General features: G+C 46.5%; 1 protein-coding gene across 1 annotated transcript in view; it reads left to right on the top strand.

Moving 5' to 3' along the window:
* The first annotated feature begins 16,542 nt into the window (after positions 1 to 16,542).
* LOC133352492 (ephrin type-A receptor 4-like) overlaps positions 16,543 to 23,396 on the top strand; it is a 152,847-nt gene continuing 145,993 nt past the window's right edge. Inside the window, exon 1 of the mRNA XM_061568169.1 lies at positions 16,543 to 16,603. The gene's annotated coding sequence lies outside the window, so the exon portion shown is untranslated. The remainder of the gene's footprint in view (positions 16,604 to 23,396) is intronic.

The raw sequence follows: 23,396 nt of genomic DNA, 5'->3' as shown, positions 1-23,396 counted from the left end.
CCAGTGACGATTATCTGAACCGGTCCTGGGCCTCCCCTAGGTCGACTCAGCCTTAAATGAGTATCTGGTGCGATGTGTAGACATCGCCACTCGGGATACAAAGGCGGCCGGGTGTGGCGCTGGCTATCCACGTGTGCCGTTCCGGCCTTCATAGTTGCTCGCTAACAGCACTTGTATGTACGTTGAACTTAATTCTCACTCTACGTAGCCAACCGTGCTATAGCCTTAACAGTCTGTTAACAGTCTGCTAAGGCTATACGGGGGTGGGGGGATGGTCTTTGTCTTTGTGTCTCATTGTCAAACTGCGCATGGGAGACCGAGGGAGTTGAGAGGGCCGGGGGTGGTGGCTGACGGCTGTCTCCTGCCACCAACCAGTGGAGAGGCGAGGTGGGGGCTGCACAGAGCCGCTTGCCGGCACACAGAGTTCGCACATCTCAGCTTGCAACCAGCGAGGTCCTTTCCTTCCCCGTAAATTCCAAAAATTAACCCGTAAAAACAAAGTTTTTCACTATAAATCCTTTATATGCGTGGCGGCTAGAGTCCTCTCGTCCTCTGGCTTGAGATGGCTGCCACCTATGGGTCAGATGATTGTCTGCCAGTATTAAGCAATTGGTAATTAAATATTTAATTTGTTTTCCATAAACAGTGTAAAATTTTTGAATTTTTTTTCACGAACATTAATTGTCTCGCACAACGAGTCTGTGTGGAAAATGTCAGCTCGATTGGGTCACGGGAAGTGGGTTAAAAACGACCGAAAGATTTCCACGGTCGTAAGCAAGCAAGCAAGCACGCAAGCACGCAAGCAAGCAAGCAAGCGAACTTAATATAAAGGATTTAAAAATACCGCGGCACACCGGGGGCTCTCTCCATCAGGACACCGGCTGCGAAGCGCTGAACTAAAGTTCTGCACCATCACTTCGCCCTTTGAACGGCCCCACTAGTCAAACTTTAACCAGTATTACCGGGTCCAGTTGTGCACCAATCGTCCCATTTGTTCTATAATTACCCATCAATAGATGTGTGCTATGATGTGATTAATGTGCCTACTCTACCTATAGGGAGCGTGACAAATCTCCATTTAATTTAGCAAATTAACCTGTCACGCCTTGTAGCATTGCATTATTTAGTAATACTTTAGCCAGGTTTAGATATTTTATGCATTAATATTTATTTGCAATTTAATATTAATAACCTGTACTGGCAGTCATGTGCATATTGCTGTGCCATTCCATTACTCCTTACCAATTTGTTGCTATGGCTATTTCTGTATCACCATGTCTCTTATTTGACTTCATTGCAATTGATTCATTATGCTTATGTCTCTGGAGATTGAGCTTTCAAGCAAATCGTCTGTTTGTATTTGCTGATGATTAAAAAAATCACCGCTTCTGCGCGCGTGTGGTGCAAACTTAAATAAAACAAATATTTTAGTTGATGGCGTGAACAAACATGTAAGGCGAGTGTAATTTCTCTACAATAACATTGTGGAACAATTCCTGCGGATGAGAATGTAGTTTAAAACAATTAAATGCCCTGTCAAGGAAAGAAAAAGTGTGAGTGTCTAACTGGTCAAATCAGCCACGGACGGTACATATGTCCGTCAAGTTTTTCTTGAGGAAACGTTGGAACATCCACATTTCCATGGGCAGGGGAGGGGGAGCAGTCTCTCATAGTTGGATGACCAATGTCCGTTTCCCACACAGTGGTACTCAATTGTATTGACATTATAGGCAGCACCATTGGTACCTCATTTGCCAGTAAAAAATATGACAATTGGTTTTTTACCCTTTTTATCTGGCAACAAACCTGACACCTTTTTTACGAGGATTCATGTTTGCACAGACCACAATACCTGCAGTCATAATGCAAAAACAAACTATGCACTGTCCTTGAAGTTGATTGGTCCACACCCGAGACAACTTTCCTGTCTCGGGTGGAAAGCTGTCTCGGGTGTGGACCAATCAACTTCAAGGACAGTGCATACATTATCAGAGTTATGTTTCTTGTTTGCATTATGACTGCAGGTATTGTGGTCTATGCAAACATGACTCCTTGTAAAAAAAAGGTGTCAGTTTTGTTGCCAGATAAAAGGGTAAAAAAACAATAATCATTATAGGCAGCATCAGCCTCTCTTGGCGTGAACACTGCTGTCCAACCACCGGTGTGCAGCAAACGGGTCGCATGTTGTGGAATGAAGTTGGAAGAGTAGGCCAACACACCCTCGAGAGGTGTTCTCTCGGGCTACCTACAAGTGGAAGCGCTTCCGTCAGCAGTGACCTCATGAGCAGAGACGTCCACACTCAACCAGGATGTCACTTGCAGCCGTCCGTCCTCTTGACGCGTCAAGAGCTCTCACCACAGTGCCACGTGGTGAGGACCCGACACTAAAGGAAGCGGTGAATTCGCTCGTGAAATGGAAGCTCACGAAGCCCACACATCCGCGACTTCACCATCACCCGACCCCACCTCATCCACTATCCCCCCCCCCCCCCCGCCGCAGTTTGACTCCAGCTCACAGACATGGCAGGATGCCCTTCAACGGACGGAAGAAAGCAGAGACATCCATAAAGAGCAATTGGTGGAATGGGGCCGACTTTGTGCAAAAAGCAACCCGCCATTCTGCCAAAACGGGGTGGAATAATGGGCAAAAAACACCACGCGAGTCAGGCCCCTGATGCTTTTCAAGGGCCCTTTGGCATTGTATGAAATTAGGCACATCAACAGCTTGTTTGGAATGCGTGCCCAACGCTAAACAATGCTCGATGTTGTTTTACGTGCCCGCGAGCAAGCACTTGCTCAGTGGCAAGTGGTGACAGAATATTTGGTGGAACCCATGACATAATCCCGGTTGACAAATCACCAATAATACGCTTGAATGTTAAGGGAAACATGTACGAATACAAATCATTCAACCGACGGAGTTTGTGACCACAAACGCCTTCTTGCTAAACCTGCATGGTGACATTCTCAAGAGGAAGTGTGGTGCAAAGGCACATTTGACTTTTTTTTAAATATATTTGCAATAGCTGTCAAGGAAACGAAAATAATGAGAATCTCATGAACACATCTAATTAAAAAATATATAATTCTATAATGTACTCTTAGGTTGAAGTCTGCCACTTTGTAACGATGAGCACACTGGACTTGGAAACCAGAGGTCACCGGTTTGATCTCATGGCTTGAAGGCTGAAACAATAAAACAATAGTGCAAGTTATAATAAAACTAATAATAGAAATGCCCCTCAAATCGCCCGCCTCTGTCCCACGCAGGAGTACAAATTGTTATCTGCCGTGTGGTGGGGTCAAGTTTGGGTACTTCCACCTCTTCCAAGACATTTCAGGTCTGCGCATTACCATTGCCTATACGTTTAAGTTAGGTCTTCATCGGATTTCCAGATCACTGACATTATGTACCAGTTTAAAATGGCTCCGTGCTATGGATAGCGACGTCATCCAATGCCACGGCGACACCGATTTTGGCAGGAAAACTACTCAATCGATGTGACATTTTGGATCAATCTTAAACAAACAAAAACACATTTTTGGATCAGCCAAAATAATGTGTCTAGGCTCGCTTTCCAGATTAATCCCGAAGATTGGGAACACACCCATGAAAGTAGCATGTTCAGTAATTGATGAATGCTCAATTCTCAGCCAGTATTTGCTTCTGTTTCATGTGAAATGTTTCCATATTTGCATCAACGGTTGATATGTAAACCACATCACGAAAAAAATGCATGATTGAATTTTATGGAAAGAGGAACACGTTACAGTGTCAGAGATTATCCATTGCCATTTTGCTTAATTTATTCCAAAAAAAAAACTAGCAGCCCTTGATTTTTGTCACCTTTTGTGGATGTAAAATAGACTCGCTGCAATTCACTGGATCTATCCACTAATCACTTCAGATATTGGCTTTGAATTGAACATATAATGGGCCTCGAGAAAAGTTTAACCGAACCTGACATAAAACTCATAACCTTGAATATTATCGCCGACTGAGTATGCTTTCTTAGATTTTTTATTCCCTTCATATCTGTATGAAGAATTGGGAATGCCGATCGCATTGCACGCTACTCACAGATGTGTGCCATGACCTGAGTGTATTGCATTGCTTTGTTTAAAAGAAAAATCAAAACCATTGGTAGCATAATTGCTTTTCAAATGTCAATCTCTATGCCACGCTTCCCGTTTCCCAGGAATGAGAGGTAAATTAAAGGTGTATCTGACAACTCATTGTCACTCATAACCCTTTCAAACTTGAATGATAGATTTAAATGGAAATCTCTGCCATCGCTTAAGCTTCCCTCACTGTGTCCTTAACAACTTACCGTTATGGCCACGTGTGATGAACAACCAGGAATAACATTTTTATTGCTTTGTATAGACTCATTTCCAAAAATTGCATGCAATGGAAAATCTTTTAAGCTCAATAATGCCAGAAGTGTTCGTATTATTTGTATTATTATCGTTGCTGCTGCTGCTCCGTGTTATTCTTTGATGATTTAGTAAAGAAAATAACCTCTATATATTTCACGTTTTATTGGAAAAAGCCTTGATTCGCGTAACTATGAAACATCTCTAATGCATGGTCTTACGATCTTTCCCAATGGGTTCCCTAAGCTGAAATTGCACCTGAAATTGTTTCCATTGTTCAGAGACCTAAAATATGATGGATAAGAAGATAACAATGTAATCTCAGCATGCAAATGACGGCAGTAGACCCCACATTACGACATCGTCGTCAAGTGATCTGCCATGTAGCGGGTTAGTTGAAGGATTTAATAAAAGACTAAGATTTGTTCGGTGTGGGGGCAGATAGCTAAAGGGATGAACACAGGCGAGTGGATGTCTGTTCCAGAGATGGAGCGATGGAATCCGCTCATGGGTAGGTGCTAGATGGATCGTTGCATTACAAGACCGTGAGAGATGATACAGACTTGGGTGAGCTCTTCATTGAGCAGTGTATTGACCAATGCTGATGATGGTCATGATATGTATTTAAAATAATAATCCCAGTTATGGCTAAGATCACGTGGTGAGTGTTATCCGAACCAGTCCAGTGGCCTTCCATCGTAATTGTTTGTTTGTCTAGAGTATATAGTACGGGAAATGAACTTTAATATATGACGATTTTCATTCATATGAACCATAATAGCTCTTTGAAATATTGGTCCTATCACGAACCAATATCAGAACGTTATTCATCGGATTACATGCTTTAGATTTTTTTCACAATGGTACTTCAAAAGATTAGTATAAATAAGCTGCAGATGAAATTAATGGACGAGCCAACATTAGATTTAAGAAGGTAGTGGTGGTTGGTGGCGGTGGTAGTGGAGGTAGAATCAGACATTCAATATATTTAGTTGATATCTCAAAATCTCTTCAACAACAATGTAAGGCTCATAAACATCACTTCTGCATACGAAAGAAAAACTCCGCATACCAATGATACGTTGAGTATTGCTTTGCAAACATTTGAGAAAATTTTTTTGTCTCCGCTCAATCATTCAAACGTGCACACACTCGTTCGTGCTCATTTGAATGCAAGATAAGTGTGTGTGTGTATGTATAGATAGGATATTGACCCATTACTCAGTAGAGATCATGGTCACGTCTCAGTCCTGCAATTCCTTGCTCACATCACTGCTGCCAGAAGGGGTCTCCCCTAAAGAGGGCCTCTGGACAGCCCGTCTATGGCTAATTGTGTCCTCCTCTTCCACACCGGCAAGTACTCACACTTTACCCCACCACGCGCGATCAGCCGCATCGACGAACTGATGGTGTACCCGTTTGTACTGCCCGAGTAAGCAGGGGCATTTAAGAAAGGTGAATCATCGTTTCAATAGCCACGTCAGGAGATCAAAATGAACCAGTGACCTCATGTCCAGTGCGCTGACTAATACGTTGCAGCATCCCCAAGTAATTATATTTATAGTAAAATCCCAAATGTCATCTCCCCCCAATATTATTCTTATGCAGGCATACATCGAATGTTTTTTTTCTTCAGAGCCTGTGGGATCTTTAATGTCTGTATGTCAGAGAAGGCAGGAAGGAAAAAAATGGAACACCTTCTCTCAAGGTCAGGGATAGTAGTTTATTGCCCAAGCCTACGATGTTCCAGCAGTACACATTATGCAAGGGAGGGTGATATGGGCGCCTCAGTTAACTAGCGGACCCTGTCATCTCAGAGACAAGCAGAGGTTTCGCTGTTACACACAGACCACCCCCGACACCCTTACCAAACAAGACAGTGTCTGAGGGGAAAACGCTTCTTTGTTACTCCCAAGGTAAAGGTGTGACCGTGGAATCGCTTGCCCATGCTCCGGCTGGCAGACGTGTCTAAAGGGAAATACTGCGATTTGATGCATTGTCACAATTTAGATTTACTCTGCAATCATTTTTTTTTACATTGGGTGAATCTAGCGGCCTCTAGTGGCTGGAAAGGTGACAGATGTTTTTTTTGTTCAATCCTAATGTGTTCTTGATTTATAAAACGAAAGTAGTTTTTTTATTAACAGTTGTCAGATGGTGCAGAATTATGAAACGGCCATTAACGAGTGCTTGGCATGTGGGAGACATCCACAGCACCCCGAGAACACCCATGCACACGAGGAGATAAGACTTAAAGCTCCGCACAGATCGTTTCAGGAAGCACATTGCCCTCCCCCAAGCTCACGAATCTGTATGTTGAACTCATTTCGCATCCTACATAACCACCCGTGCTAATCGGAGGTGCACTGACTGGCACGGCTAAGGATGGTCAAACACATCTCATGACCACACGTAGGCTTTCGTGACCAATATTATTCATAATAGAGGTGTATTTGGGAGGTTAGATCGCGTGATTATAAATGTGTCGTTAACCCACCAACCATTCGACACAGCCAATTTGTAAGGTTTTTCATGTAAACAAAACGTGACAATTAGTTAGTTACTTCTAGATTTGAAGCTTTCGTGACTGCAAGGATTCATACTCTTAGTTCTTTCGGTAAAGTCACGTAGGGTAAAAATGATTTTTATTGTTTAATTTTTATTAATTTCATTTTTTACCTACGTGACTTTACCGAAAGAACTAAGAGTATAGTTAGTTACTACTTCAGCCCACCGGTGTGTTGGTGAGTAAGTCCACAACATTAACAATTTGAGCACGACGTTTCGCTAGTAATTAAACCCAGCATCATCGGGCGATTTTTTTTCTCGCAATTTTTTTTTTTTTGCCCGATGATGCTTAATGTATTACCAGCGAAACAAACCTCACCAATTGTCTCGATCGGGTGTTGGTGACTAAATGACACATTTATACTTGACGCGACCTAACCCCGAAAAACAACCTCTGTTTTACGTCATCTATTGGCGGACTTGGTAATGGACTTCTCGTTATTTGTTTAAGGCAGACACTTGCTGCTGACCCGGGAAATCGTCTCCGAGTCCCGTCGACTCTTTGTCGGGAAGGTTCAGCCAGGTTCTCGCATTTGGCGGTGGGGGTGTGGGAGTGAAGATTGCCGCTGCGTTATATTCCAGCTGTGATTCACCGGTGGATCATTTGGACAGATGTGGACCGTAGCGTCGGCAGAAGATGACCTCCACTTGCATACGACGTAGGGGGGTGGGGGGCGAGAAGCTTTGACGTCTCCTCTGAAGCAGACGGCCGGTGTGCTTTCCGCTTGTCATTACACCGGCAGATTTGAACGGTGAGCATCTGCGACAAGCAGCGAACCAGCTCCCGCTAGGCGCAAAAGGGCAACCACCCAAAGAAAATGTAACAAGGAGAGCCATTTTATTTCTTCGAATTCGGTAAAAACAAAACCTCAATATTTCAAGAATGCCGCGATGTATATGGATGAGTACGAGACGGCGGTCCTTCGTAAAGGAACGTCACGGCAAGCGAGCCCTCGAATATCCGCACAGCGTGCGAATCTGGACCCGCAGGTTTTAACCGACCACCGTGTCACCGCCACCCGAGCTGAAACGGATTTACTCTTAAGGACCCACGAGCCTTCGGTAGCGGCTCCCAAGGCTCCCGAATAAATCAGGCGCATTGAAAGTGATTTGTTGACGAGCAAATCGTTGCAAGTTATTTCGTTCTTCTTTCCAGTTGTGCAGTTGTTACTTGCAGCCTTATATTTTGACACGTTTCAATTGAGCTCGGTAAACACACAATCGCTGTGACTTGCAGACTCGAGCTCATGCCTAAAGGTTAGCAGTCAGCTCGCGTCTTTCAGGGGACACTACTTTAGTGGGATAACATTCCAGCCAAGCCGTCTGAGACAGGAAAAAGAGAAGCGATAATGACCACGATTTGGATTTACATTTAGAGCAGCACCATTTAAGAGCTTATAAACGTCACACTAACATGCTTTATATTATTGTTAATGCTGGCCACTGACCTTTTATTACGTTTAAATAAAACATGCCCCTTAAAATATGTTCGCGCTCGTATATGCAGTACTCTCTGGTAATATAGTGCCTTTACACGTACCGGGGGGATTTTAAAGGGTTTCACCGGTTTAAGAATTGGGCTTTAGCAGTCGTGGGTTTAGGTACAACTCAAAATTGTCATGCACAATGCCTGAACTTCTGAGCGGGCAGTATAACTGCATGTTGGTTTGTCCAAAAATAGCCTGAAGCATAACCAAGTGATTAAACTGATTTGTTTTTATAGTGGAGCAAGCCTAAAACTTCAGAGTAACAACATGACACCACTGTTTGGGAAAGTCAACAACGATTGTCAGAATGATATACTCACCCCTGCCATGGTAATGTGGAATTTCCAACACTGGCTCAGGGATGTGAACATTCAGGTGAGCATGGCCTCAATGCTCACTTGGGCAAGGAATCACTTTGACCTTGAGTTACACTTTAAATGCCATATGTCTGTCAAAGACCTCAATCACCACCCTTTGCTGCATAGGGTGTCGTTCTGTTTCTGCTGCTGCACCTAATGTCTGAAATTCCATACAATTGATCATAGAAATAGACCCTGCCCCTGTTAAATTTCTCTGGCCAAATCACCAAAAATGCACCCGTCACATCTCGCAAGCTAATCCCGATTAAGCCTGGTTAGTCATATAATAGGTGGTCACCAGGGCTTGCCAGTTGCTGTAGGCATGGGGTTGTGGGTTGGCCAGGAGATGGCAGTGCTGAGTATCACCTCCTCATATATATATGGGTTTCCCATAGTCACTCCAATTTCCTCTCCATCATGCCAAACACTCATTACTGATACTGGCCAAACATACATATGCAGGACGCTTCTGAAAATAAGCCTTGAAACTTATTGAGGCTTTCCTGGGTAAGTAATAGGCATTACCATAAGTAAGACTTTGTTCATGTCATATGCATATAACTGACTGTCTCTCTGTTAATTATCTTCATACTACTTACACCATAATGCCACGGCAGCTATCTCTGTGGCTTGGAGAGTTATTTCCCTCATTCCCCACTCTAATTAAAGCAACATTTTTTTTAACTCACTAGTTGGGCTTATCGCTCCTATCACACAGGGTCTTGAGATGCAGTAAAATTTTAGTCTATCCATAAACTCAACTTGCACTCCACTGTGTGACTGCAGACGGAGCACATCACAATGGACAGAGAGTTGATCAGCAGGATGCACGTATGGTGGGGAGAAGCGTGGCAAAACTACCATCTGTTTTGAGCGTGAAAGAGTAGGCCGAAATATCCCCCCACCCCCACAGGGGCTCTCTAGAGCTCCCTTTAGTGGAGACCGTCTGCCAACCGTTGCGTGAGTAAGCAATTTCAGGGCTGCACCTTTACCTGTAACAATTCCCGAATGAGATCGCATTGTACCCTGGCGGTGCGGGAATGCCACCAGGAGGAATCATTGAACCACCGTCCAGATTAATCAGATGTCACAATACCACCACCACCACCCCTCTACCCCACCACCACCACCACATTGCAGGCTCGCTGCCTTACACGGGGCATTATTTTTTTGTACCTATCAGCAAAAAAAATACGAGTCCTGACTCTAATTTGCAGTTACATAATACTGCACACTAATCTCAACCGTGGGATGTGTGGGTGGGTGGTGGGTGGGGGCTTTAGGTTGGTGGCTGGGTGGGCAGGTGGGGTGGGCTGGATGGATAAATGAGAAAGAAAAGGGGGAGAAAAAAATCATTTTGGGGGGGTGGGGGGTGGATCGAGGCAATTGGAGGGTCTGTGAACAGCGGCCCCGCCTCGCTTCTGTGTGTCGTCACGTTTCTGTGTCCCCACCTCCTCCTCCTCCCCCACCACCACCGTCTATGCTCGCAGCTCGGTTCTTACTTGGCGGTAGTCGTCACCGCCTGTTGGCAGAGCTTAGAAATGTACACAGCCCCGCTTGCACCGTTCTGCGCTGGGACCATGTGAGACCTCTTAATCCAGCTCAGCAGCGAAGGCGGGAGAGGCGAGAGAGCGAGCGAGCGAGCGAACGAGAGGAGCGAGAGCAAAATAGCAGAGACTCGTTCGCAAGTTCGGCAGTGATGGCACGGAGAACTGCTGCTGCTGCTGCCGCTGCACCTCTGGATTTTATTCTTCACGTCTGTATTTTCATCCAACAATCCGACCAATGAAGGTTCGTTGTTTCATCATATATATAACAAAGCGCGCGCGTGTGTGTGTGCGTGTGTTATTCCAGCAATGACCTCTCTCTCCTTAGTCTATTCGCCTCGTATTGCCCTCAAAGATTGCTCATTCTTTTCCGCTCGTTTCGAGAGGCGAGGTCTCACGCTGTTATGCAATTCATTCATTGATTCGGAGCAGTTTAAGCGCTTGTCAGCGGCGCCTTGGGTGGTAAGAAGACTTGCCAAATTGCCGTTCCTTGCCGCGGCCAATGTTATCATACATAAGAGCGCCCTTTTTTGCGTTTTCAACAACAACAGCAACAAAAAGAACAACGTGTTTTATTCGTGCATGCGATTTACTGTGAAATTTTTGTGCACGCTGGTCTTGCCGGGCAGGCAACTTTGGCGTGAAAGTTGCTTTAAAGGCTCTTAACGTCAGCGGGCGTCTTCGAATTGCAGCGTTTGACACTCGTCAAGATCACGCGTAACACAGCGTGCATGCGTGCGCGCGTGTACAAGACGCTCGCTCGCGCATTGCGAGTGACGGACTACAAACCTCACACACTTTGCAAACCGCACCGCAGCCACGACGGTATCTCGGAAATGCGATCGGCAAATACGAATTCTGAAGCGGCTGGCTGTCTGTATGTGTGTGTGTGCCGTGTGGCGTTGCGTTCGATGCGCTGCTTAACGCTACGAAACGATGGCTGAACTTGTCGAGAGAAAAAAAAATGCATCACCGCTAGGGGTAAAGCAAAAGCGGCCGTGTCGTGATGCATCGCAAACCCCCCCACACGAACGTCGTTCCGGGCTTGCTAAGATACTCGCTAAACTCTCCTCGCGGAGAGACATCCCGCCCTTGTGTTTGCACGGAGAGCGAAGTGGGAATTCCAACACCGGCACGCCGTGGGGCAATGCCGTCGTGTTACGCAAATGCCTGTCAGCCGCGCTCAATCCACTGCTGGATAACGGATTCCCCCAAAACCGTGGCTGTCGTCCACAGTTCCGCGATGCACCGATGCACAACACGGGAGCTGTACACACAAAGACACAGATGCCCGTGTAGCCTTAACAGACTATTGGGGCAAGTGCTGTTAGCGAGCATCTATGAAGGTCGGCACGGTACACGAGGGGGTGGGTGGGCCAGCACCACGCACGGCCGCCTTTGTCTCCCGAGTAGCGATGTTTACACAACGCACCAGGTACTCATTTTAGGCTGAGTCGACCTAGGGGAGGCCCAGGACCGGTTCAAATAATCGTCACTAGTGTTGGCCGTGAGCGGGAATCGAACCCGGGTCGCCAGATTCGTAGCGCAGCGCGCTAACCGCTACACCACCGCTCCCCACCTGTACACACACACACACCGACACACACACACCGTAGCCGATTTTTTTTATTGCTCCATATTTCACGCGTGGACGTGCTCTCAGACGCGCCCCCATTCTTTCTCTGCCACTCCGTAACTATTCTTCACCTCGGTTCATCATCCCCTTGAAGCGACGTGCTTTGCTCACGCAGACTTTTCCTAACAGTTCGAATGGGATTTTTCACCTCCGTATGTTCTGAAATCCACGTGTTCCTCTCTCTCCCAATGTAATTCTAAAGCATGCATCTGCTACCGCACGTCTGAAAACCATAATATAAAATCATTGCAAAATGCAGCACTCTGTCAATTCACTGCTGGATAGAGGGAGTGATTTTTTCTTTTTGACCATACTTCACCACGCTGATGAGTGTGATTTGACTATACCCCGGGCAGGAGGAGTCCTTTAAGATATTACTCACCAAGTGATGTTTTTAGCATTGGCCGAGATTCTAACGAAGTCAATGTCGCGGAGTTCGGATCGCAGTGCGCTAACCACCGTCCCACCGCTCCAAACGGTGTGAAAATGATAGCGCTCTTACCCATACGCACGCACACACGCGCGCGCGCGCGCAGCTATACACATCTTGTGGATGATTTATTGATTTCTAATATGCGCAGCCTCTGCACCAGTGCAAACACGAAGAGCGCGTGTTTGTTCCACGCAACACGCTCAGAAGTTGAAAGCGAGAAACGTGGTCGTCAGAGGGACGTGCGTCTCGTAACGCATCGAATCTGAGCGGAGCATATGAGCGCCGGTGTGGTGATGTGCGTACGTAGAACTTCTTTCGCGCCGTACGTAGCCAACCGTGCTAAATCGGTACGCGTGGTGAGTGTTGGTGTAGCGCGCGCGACTGCCAGAGTAAGTAAGAACATTTGATATTGCGCGCGCACTCTGACGGGTCCAATCCATCACGAAAGCGCATTGAGGACACGTTGAAGCAGACTCTCTGATTCCAGATTTGAAGCTTTCGTGACTGCAGTGATTCCTATTCTTAGGTTTTTTCTCGGTAAAGTCACGTAGGTAAAAACATTAAAAAGTAAAATAAAATAAAAATCACGACGTTTCGGAGGCAACAACAACAACAACCACCGTTTTGAGTCTGTTGCGGAACTGGCTCAGACTCGGGGGTGGATCCCGAACACGAGCTGGCAGCGGTCTGCGCTGGCGGCATCGCACGATAGGGGTTGACACGCGGATAGAGCAGCAGTAGCAGGTCGCCTCGATCCGCAACACCGTGGTCGGAGTCGGTGTGGGTCTGTTGAAGCCGGTGTGCTTTCGGAACGTGCCCGCGTGCTGTTCGTCGGCATGTCCGACGTTTCGCTCCGCGTGTTGGGAGCTTCTTCAGCCACCGAACACAGCGCAGAGTAATTGCCGTATCTCCTAATGAGTGTATACATACTCGAATCGGCAGGTTATATCATAAAATATCCCTTTCAGTGGAGTGCACGTAGCGTTGCATCCTGCTGTGATACAGCTACAGTTTGCATTGTTGCAAATGCGTGTACATCGTACGCATGCACATACCATTATAAACGCACTTCACATAATCACGTTGGTACTGAATAGTGCATTGTAGATAGTAACGTGGGTAGTCTATTCATCTTGATTATAGATTTGAATCGAACGTTTTGTCTCGTGGTAATAACGCTGTCTAGACAGACGACCGATACGTCTGCTGATCCGGACGTTAAGGATACCTTGCAAATGTCCCTTTAAACCTTCATCTGAAGCGGGGGCGTCGCGCGAAACGTCAACCAGCTATATGAGGCGAGCTTTGACTATTTTTTTTTAGCGAGCTAAGGCAAAGATCCCCTTTGTGCCAATCTCGTAACGGAATGATGGATTGCAGAACTCTTAAAAGGGGGGGGGGGGGTGATCGGAGCGTATCTCTCACTCTTTAACGCACTCACTCAAGCGGGGCAGAGGCACGAGGCTAGACTTGCCACAACTGTAGACGCGTGGGTGTGAATGCGTGAGTGCGTGGCGCAGTGGGCAGCCAAGGGCCAACTCACAGCTGATGCCACTTGATATTATGACTGGCCCTGGGACTCCCTTAGGTCGACTTAGCCTTCATTGAGTACTTTGTACGTTGGAAAAAACGCGCTGGTGAGACAAAGACGGCCGTGCGTGATGCTGTTTCGCTACTAACTCTCTTGTTGCCATACGGACCCTGACATGAATGTGTCTCCGGCAGTCTGCTGCATGCCTATACGAATTATCTTGAGAAATAAATAAAGTGGCGTGTATGCATTAGCATTTGCCGAGTGAAGTGTAGGAGGGGGGAGGAAGTCTTCAATGCCATCGATCAGAGCGACGGTCAATTGCAATTCAAAAGTTCCATTGGATTCCAGTTTATCAAAATCGCCTCTTATTTTATAAGGCTTTGTCGCCTTTAGCTCCATGTGGGCCAGTGGCATTGTTTGATCGTAATCATTTAAACGGCATGATGAGAACCCAGAAGGTCGAAACCGCTGAATACGTGCTGCTTGATAACATTGGTCTCGTAAGCTAATAGGCTGATGGACTCAATACTTGTGTGTGTGTGTTACACAGTACTCTCTATATAATATATGTGGAGTCATAACCCACTCTCTGCTTGTCTATGCTTTAAACGGCATTGCTTGCATAAGACCGTGCGTAGCGGGGCTTCAATGTAACGGCTGTGGGATAGGGCAAATCTAGACTCAGCAGCAGTGCGTTCAGAAATCACGCGAGATCTAGCCAGAGGATGGATGGATGCCAGTGGGCAAGAGGGCGAATGCCAGAACATTAGAGCAAATAAATTGGCGGGTTGTTTGTCGTAATAGGTTAAGCACTTCGTACCAATTACCGGCTCCTCGGCCAAATCGCCCTCCTGGAATTAGTCCCCTTTTCCACATCTGTCTTGTCGCGTGGTTCAATATACGGGGGGGGGGGGGGGGTGGGAGGCTTGAGTCGCGTTAAAAACAAGTGGACCCGTCTCGAATGTTAAACGCTGCAACGCGGCACTTGTTAATCACCGTTGTTGGGCAAGTCACCTAGGGCGATTGAACGCGGTGTGAGAATTGAACAAAACAAGAGGAAACAACAATTGTACTTTATCTTACTCAATGGGCACATGCTCACTAACACACACGCACACGCCGGGCGTAATGTTCTCAACGAATATTTCTCGGATCGCTTGGTTTAGACTGGAGGAGGTGGTGGTGGTGGTGGTTCGTGATGAGAAGCCACAGTCACAAGTGACGGATACTTGCAATGTGGTTGGTGTGGCGGGTGTGGATTTATTTTTTACGAATTGCTGACCCGGACAGATGCCACCTTGGCACAGCCCTCTCTCCACAAACGTCGATTTCTCACCACGTTAAACAAACTTAACCTTACATTTTGATTTAAAGCTTTCGTGACTGCAGGGATTCATATTCTTGGTTCTTTCGGTAAAGTCACGTAGAAGGAAAATAATAAAATAATACTAATATAAAACAATAAAACTTGCCCTTACTGACGTAAACTCGGCGGTGTCAATTGAAACGTTACACCTCCTCTCTGAAATCCACTGCTGGATAGATAGTGGACTCCCCGCCGCCGTATCGGATCGTAAGGGGGGGGAGGTGGTATGACCATACTTCACCACATTGGTGCAGTGTAGGTTGGTGAAAGGAAGGAGTGGGGGGGGGGGTGAAAACCAGTTCTAACATCACTTGCCGGGCGCAGAATAGAGAGCATAGTGGCGGCAACCGCGGCGCCACCGCTCCTTCGTTGACAAATATGCCGGATAAAAAAATAAGCGTTTGCTAATTAAAGAATAATCATCTCCAGCCAGGAATGCCAAGGTGCCCTGCAGTATTTTCTGGTGACGTATTTCGTGACCGCGCAACGCGAGAATACAATCCAGGTTCCGCATGCGTTCTCTCTACATACTGCATTGATAAATACTGTACATGATTATAGACTGCACGTGATGAAACCTCAACGATCGCCGTAGCGGAGCTTTCATCACAATACAACACACCCTTGCTCCGTATCTCCCGTATGTGATATGATATATCGACGTGAACATCACCAGCGCTAAACACAACGCGCGTGAACATCGCTGTGTGTGTGCGCGCGCGCGCGCGTGACCACGCGTGCGTAATCATCCGATGGCACACAACTCTCATCTCTCTCGGGACGCCTTGCAAGTTGTTCCCGTCTGTGTGCCTAACAAAGACAAAAATCCCCCGTATAGCCTTGACAGACTGTAGGGGCAAGTGCTGTTAGCGAGCACCTATGAAGGCCGGAACGGTACACGAGGGGGTGGGTGGCCAGCACCACGCCCGACCGCCTTTGTCTCCCTAGTAGCAATGTTTACACACCGCACCAGGTACTCATTTGAGGCTGAGTTGACCTAGGAGAGGTCCAGGACCGGTTCAGATAATCGTCACCGGTATTGACCGTGAGCGGGAATCGAACCCGGATCGCCGGGTTCATAGCGCAGCGCGCTAACCGCTACACCACCGCTCCCCCACACACGCACGCACGCACTCACACCGATGGGCTTAATGGAATATTTTCCGGAGTTAAGCCCGCGACAACTTGAAACGGAGCGCTGTCTCACTATGTGTTCATCTCGCTCCCACAGTTGACCTGTTGGACTCCAAATCGTTGGAAGGAGAGGGGCGATGGACGGCCGATCCACATGAGGGGGTGAGTTCCATTCCACGCAGGGGTTTGTTTTCCATTGCATGGTTCGATTGTCTGTGTTTAGTCCGTCTGTCCATTTTGCTGGGAGATTAAAAAAGAAAACAAGAAAGCCTCAACACGTTTGTCAGTTGCACCCACCAAGGCTTACAACGGTTAAATGTCTGTAAAATAATTCAGCATGACGTTTCGGGCGATGGCTCCTTTTCAGAGCACAGAGATGCCTGTGCAGTACACATACATGTGCTGTCGAGTACAACGTCGCATATCCGGCCGTCACATCCGCCCTGATCAATTAAGCGGCCCCACACCCATTGCTAAAAAGGTGCGTGATGTAAATGTAATTTTCCACAGACGTTCATAAATCTGACCTTTTCACGCGCAATGATAACGGCATTCTTGATCTCACGCACAATCGCTGACTTATAAATCACAGGAAAGCATTCCCTCCCACGTTGAATAATTTAGCTTTTTTTTTACCCAGTGCCCTATACGTGTGCCCGATGCTACTGTCGCTTTCTGTTGATGTTCACATATCCGACCTATTCACATATCCGACCTATTCACATATCCGCATATACCGCCATTCCCAGCGAGTCGATTACATGCAACGTTGAACTCCTTCATGGGCTTAGTTTGTTGTCGTCCTCTCCCCGCACCGGTTGGCTGCGTACGGTGCGAAAGAAGTTCAACACATATACAGGGTGCTTCAAAAAATTTTGAACACTTCTGAGAATTTGCAATAATACGACAAGAAATGTGACTGCGGGCTCTGTAGACCACCTGGAGAAGATTCCAGGCAACGTGTTGACAACGATGGCGAACAAGTGGAGACTCTTTGACTTTTTTAAGCTATTCACATTACATTTATTATCATGTTACAGTGTATTGTCAGTTCTTTTTACCATTAAAAACGATAGTCCCCAAAGTGTTTTGTTTCTGTTTTAAGACGGTAGTAATGTTGACCATTGTGGACAGATGTTGTTATTGATGTGGGGTGTTTATCTTCTTCTGTGCGTGTGAACGCAACTGGCAACGCGGTCTCTGAACGTTTTATGTTGTTGTTGAGAAATGAACGAGCTCCATGTGAACCGAACCCTCCCGTCTCGTGGTGGTTGTAGGTGGTGGTGGTGGTGGTAGCGCGTCGAGACACGAGTGGGAATAACCCCTCAATTGATGGGGGATCCGCTGATGCGTCCGCTCCCAGATGACTTACCAGCATAACGTTACGTTATAATTGGTTACTCAACATCAATCATGGGAACACGATGACTATGACCGCGCCTCCTTAACCCACCCCCGCGGAAATCCTCGTCGAGTCTCAAAACTGCGGCTACAAAGAGGGCCCTGCATTTGGATAGGTTGAGCAGTTTCTCGCTACTGGGAGCGCTTGCTAAACCACCGCAGCCACCCCACGTGTGCATCCGTGGCGGGCAGCAGGAAGTGTGGCATCCCCCGGCGCTAGTGCGCGCGTTAACCCTACCGCAGCACGCGCAGCTAAACGCTGAGCACTCAACTCACTCGTCGCACACGCAGAGCTCGACACAATCGCGTAATTAAACCGCACGGTCGTGAAAGGGGGAGGAAGAAAACATGTATACGTGTGTGTGTGTGTATATATAACAAGTGACGTTTCGGATATGGGCCCTTCTTCATAGCGCTTATAGTAGTAGACCTTCCACCAACAGCATTGTGAACAAGACGTTAAAAGGCTTCACACCCTCTGAATTTGTCTTCCCGTTCATAAGCGGGGATTATTATTTTTATCATGGATTTTACAGAGCTCAGCCCCAGACAGCTCCGGCTGAATATAATCCCTGCCCGTAAGATAAGCATTGGGACCAATTGATTCGCTTTGTTCACATAGGCCAGTGGTTCTTAACCTGGGATGCACATATCCCCATGGGGGTGCAAGATGCCCTTTCTGGGGCTGCGAGAGACGCCAGATTTATTTGTGGAAGCTAAATCATCGAAAACACGAATTTAGCACGGGCACATAAAAGTACAACTCACATTGTTTCATCAAAACCCCCTGTGCATCTATTAACGTTGTAAATGTTTCAATGATTGAGAACCAAAGAGGGTGCAAAGCAATTGCTGCGGTGAAGGTTCAGCAACCACTGTCCCCTACTAAGCGGTCGAGTCGGTTGCTGCTGCGAACGCACACAATGGGTGTGTGAGAGCCGTAATCCCTTCGCCCCTCCTGCGCCATCTCCCGTTACACACGGGGGCCAGTGTTGTAAGGCATCGCGCATGAAAGCTGCATCCTCTTTGTTTTTACACACAGTGTACTACAGCGATAGACGTACAATCTTTCATTCAGTAATCCACTGCTGGATGGATTTTCTATTTAACCTGCGCGTGTTATATATATGTCAACGTGTTGGTCTCTCTCTCTCTCTCGAACTAATGTGGTAACAAAACAATGCATCTGCTATACGTGCCACCTGTCTGAAATTGACATACGAGATCATTGTAATGTACAGCCCTTTGTCAATACGCTGCTGGACGAGGGCCTCTCCAAGCTCTGTCAGTCACAGGGAGGTGTTTGACCAGGGTTGGTGTAGGTGCGATACCCCAGAACCGGTTCAGATATCAGTCGCCACTCATGCTAGCCGTGGCGGGGATTCGAACTCGGGTGGCAGGGTTTATAGTGCAGTGCGCTAACCGCTTCGCCCACCGCTCGAACCGCCGTCACCGCCGGTCATATTGCTGTAGTCATTAGACAAATATTTCTATATGAATCACCACTTAAGCACCAGGGGTCGTATTGCTATAACCCACTCGTGTAAGCCGCTGTTAGGTGCTCCATGGCCCATACAACGTCTGAATTGGCCGTGATAGAAACAATGTCGGTTGCCTTCAGGGAGGGCCAATTCCCAGTGGAATACGCGTGAAAACCGTGACACCTACATTTCCCAAGTACACAGTTTGTTGTTGGAGCGTTTAGCTCGTGAGCTATTTAAAGGCACTCACTCTCAGGCACATGTAGCCAAGTGATAATAAGTGACAACGTAAATAAACGTATGTTAAATAAAATAGTTACGTGTAGATATATATAATCGTTGTTCTGTCAGCCGATATGCGCTTTCCTCAGACCATACATTAAGCAGCACTTGTTTTAAAGACGCAAACGTTGGACAATCATCGACCTTATTAAGTCTATGCTCTTTGGTTCTTTCGGTAAAGTCACGTAGGTAGAAATAAAATAAAATAAATCACGATGTTTTGGACGCAACACGAGCGTCCGTCGTCAGGTTTTTTTGGGTTAGATCACTTAAATATAAATGTGTCGTTAAACCCGCCACCACCCGTCACAACCAATTAGTGAGGTTTGTCACGTAAACAGAACGTGCCAATTCGTTACTAGTACAGCACACCGGTTTGTTGGAGAGTAAACCCACAACATTGACAATCTGAGTACGACGTTTTGCCAGTAATTACAACTAGCTTCATCAGGCGACAGACAGATTTAGTAAATTTCATTCAGCGGTCAGGTGATGTTCATGGAGAGTGCCCTACATATACACAACAAGGCGATATCCAACGGAGAGATGTTGTACAAAACAAAACTCGTCCGCTGTTCTCAAGCAATATCTAAATAGTTTACCAGGTAAGGCCCACTGAGCTATGTCGAGCTCTTTTTTTCAGAAGCCACCTGGCCACCAATTAGGAGGCGTATCACTTGGGAATGTATCGAAGCCAAATACTCTAAAAGCACGTTTCTAAATGTGGAGGGTAAAAAAAGCGGGATGCGGAGAAAGAAAAAGCCACGCGACTACGGGGAGAGAGACAATATTTGTTTTTTTCGGTAAAGTCACGTAGGTAAAAAATGTAAATAAATTAAATCACGACGTTTCGGAGGCAACACAAGCTTCCGTCTTCAGGTGCAACCGTCACAGCAAAATTACTGTGACTTTACCGAAAAAACCAAAGAGTATGAATCCTTGCAGTCACGAAAACTTCAAATCTAGAATCCAAATATACAGGCGTCGGGATTGAACTTACGACCACCTGTATACCAGGCGAGGTAGTTAACATCTCACCACCGCGGCAGTCCCTCGGGGTTTGAGGATGACGTCCATCAGGTTTGGTGGTGGCTCTTGAGGACGGCTGAGGAGTCCTACTCTGGATCCGCAGATCTTTGGGCATTGGGGTCGCCCCCCAGTCACCCGTGGAATGCCAAGCCTATAAGCTGATAGACTAAAACAGTTTTTTATCTGTGTGGAGATAAACGGGAGTAGATTTCGCTCATTAACCACAATGTTCCACAACAACGCTTGATACATTATTACTTGCCAAAAATGATTGAGTACTTGTTTTGATATTTTCAGTTTATTTAAATTCTTCGACACTGACCAACACTTAGTAAAGAAAAGCAAGGACATATTTAAATTTTTATCGTGAATGTTTCAACTCGCCACCCCAGTCGGCTGATTATTTGAGTCGCATCTTCACGAATTAACAACATTTTAGTCCTCTACGAGTAACGTATTATTACTTTATCGTAATTTAATTCTCATGATTAATTTTTCATCTTTGTTTCTGTGGATTTGTGAGTGACTTTTTAACATGTAGCCTTTTTGCCAAGATGCAATGCAATGTACAAGTTGTTTTTCTTCCCCCGTGCGTGTAAATGCAATTGCATCTCAAGATGCTGTACAGATACAGAGGGCATGATTATTTTATGGAAAGAAAGAGTGAGTCACAGTCATAAGCAGACGAATAAAGGAACATCATAGTCCTGGACTTGAATAGGGACAGGGAGTCAGCAACACTGATTGCTAAGAGGAAGGTATTTCACGATAATGAAAACAAGAGCCACCACCTCCTACTGAGTCACCTCCGGCTGGGCTGAGATTGATTGGTGGGGGGGGGGGGGTGCTTCGACAGAAAGCCGTGAGTTTTGGAGCAGAGCGCATGGAGGGCAGCGGTAGAGTGAGACAAGGCTGGTGGGGGTTAGGCAGTTGTGAGTCCAAGGAAGATGTTGAAGACGGCTCGTGCCCTCTTGAAATTCATCCGAGGGTTACATTGGGAGCCAGTGGACAGAGGTGGAGTGTTGGGATGATGCGGTCTTGTTAACGTGTATGGGTGAGAAGTCTGGCAAGGGGCATTTTGGATCATCTGGAGTGAGGGTTTTGGTGAGGGGATGTGTGGAGGCTTTCGAGGAGAGTTGCAATAGCCGAGTTACGATGTGATCAAGGCAGCCATGGTACGGAAATGTCTGGCGCCTGATACGGAAAATATGGACGCATATGGCTCAAGTCCTGAATTAGTCTAACCGTGTCAATGAGTTCACTTTAATTGTACACGTACCCCGACTGTTTGCATATACAAATATATGCTAAATATATTAGACTGTGTCCAGTAAATGGAATCTGTAAGTGACAGACACTGCAATTTGCATGTGCTAACGGTCCACGTTTCAACTGCAGCTGTTTATCTGACCAAACAAAACGTGGTGCAGTTTAACACGCAGGCTTTCGTGACCAATATCATCCATCATAGAGGATTTTTGGCTTAGATCGCGTAAGTATATAAAAGTGTCGTTAAAACACGCCACCACCCGACACAGCCAACTAGTAAGGGTTGTCACGTAAATAGAGATTTACTAAATCTGTCTGTCGCCTGGTGAAGCTACTTGTAATTACTGGCGAAACGTCGTACTCAGTTTGTAAATGTTGTGGCTTGGCTCTCCAACGCACCGGTGTGCTGTACTAGTGACGAATTGGCATGTTCTGTTTACGTGGCAACAAGCACAACAGCAAGGTTATTGAAGCTCACCTTAATTTCGTGATTGTGCGAATCTTCAAATAGCATTAGACCGTAGCATACTTTGAACACTTTGAGATTAGTCATTTCAAACCAAAAATAAATACAAAGATCCCAGGTATATCCTTAAAGGACTGTTGGAGCAAGTGCTGTTAGCGAGCACCTATGAAGGCCCGCACGAGGTACTCATTGGAGGCTGAATCGACCTAGGGCAGGCCCAAGACTGATTCAGATAATCGTCACTGGTGTTGGCCGTGAGCGGGAATCGAACTCGGGTCGCCGGGTTCGTAGTGCAGCGCCCTAACCGCTACACCACCGCTCCCCACTTTACACACGCACACAATTATCAGCCATGATCTATCCACCGCTGAATGAGTGCCTGCCCCGAGCCGTCTCGCCATCTCTCGCGCTTCTGCGATGCAGCAATCCACCAAGCCAGCACCTTACACGCGAGCTGATTTTAATCGCTCCGTCTCAGCGGGTCGACGGCCCCTTCAGACGCGTTCCATTCCTTCAGACGCGGCTCCGTCGCCCTCCTTGACTGACCATCGGGAGGAGAGAGAGAGAGGGGCGGATGGGTCTAATCCCTTTGAGTAAACAAGCCATGGCGCAAGCCGACTTTTCTTCACAATTGGAATCATATCTCTCTCTCGTTTTTTTTACGATCAGTGGAAACAAGAAGATGATCGGTGTATTCGGCACTTTGCTTCGTTCATTATTTCGTAAATTTTTTTTTACATTTTTAAACTTAGCTTTATGTAAAACCCCCACCTCTCGCTCACTCTCTCGCTCACTCTCTCTTTTTTTACGATCAGTGGAAACAAGAAGATGATCGGTGTATTCGGCACTTTGCTTCGTTCATCATTTCGTACTTTTTTTACTTAGCTTTATGTAAAACCCCCACCTCTCGCTAACACTCTCTCGCTCACTTTCTCGCTCACTCGCTCTTTCTTTTTTTTACGATCAGTGGAAACAAGAAGATGCTCAGTGTATTCGGCACTTTGCTTCGTTCATCATTTCGTAAAAA

Source organism: Lethenteron reissneri, chromosome 40 (assembly GCF_015708825.2).
Source record: "Lethenteron reissneri isolate LAM-NWPU_2019-01 chromosome 40, ASM1570882v1, whole genome shotgun sequence".
NCBI lineage: Eukaryota > Metazoa > Chordata > Hyperoartia > Petromyzontiformes > Petromyzontidae > Lethenteron > Lethenteron reissneri.
The sequence above is the reverse complement of the archived record's forward strand: the minus strand, read 5'-3'. Positions and strand labels throughout refer to the sequence as shown.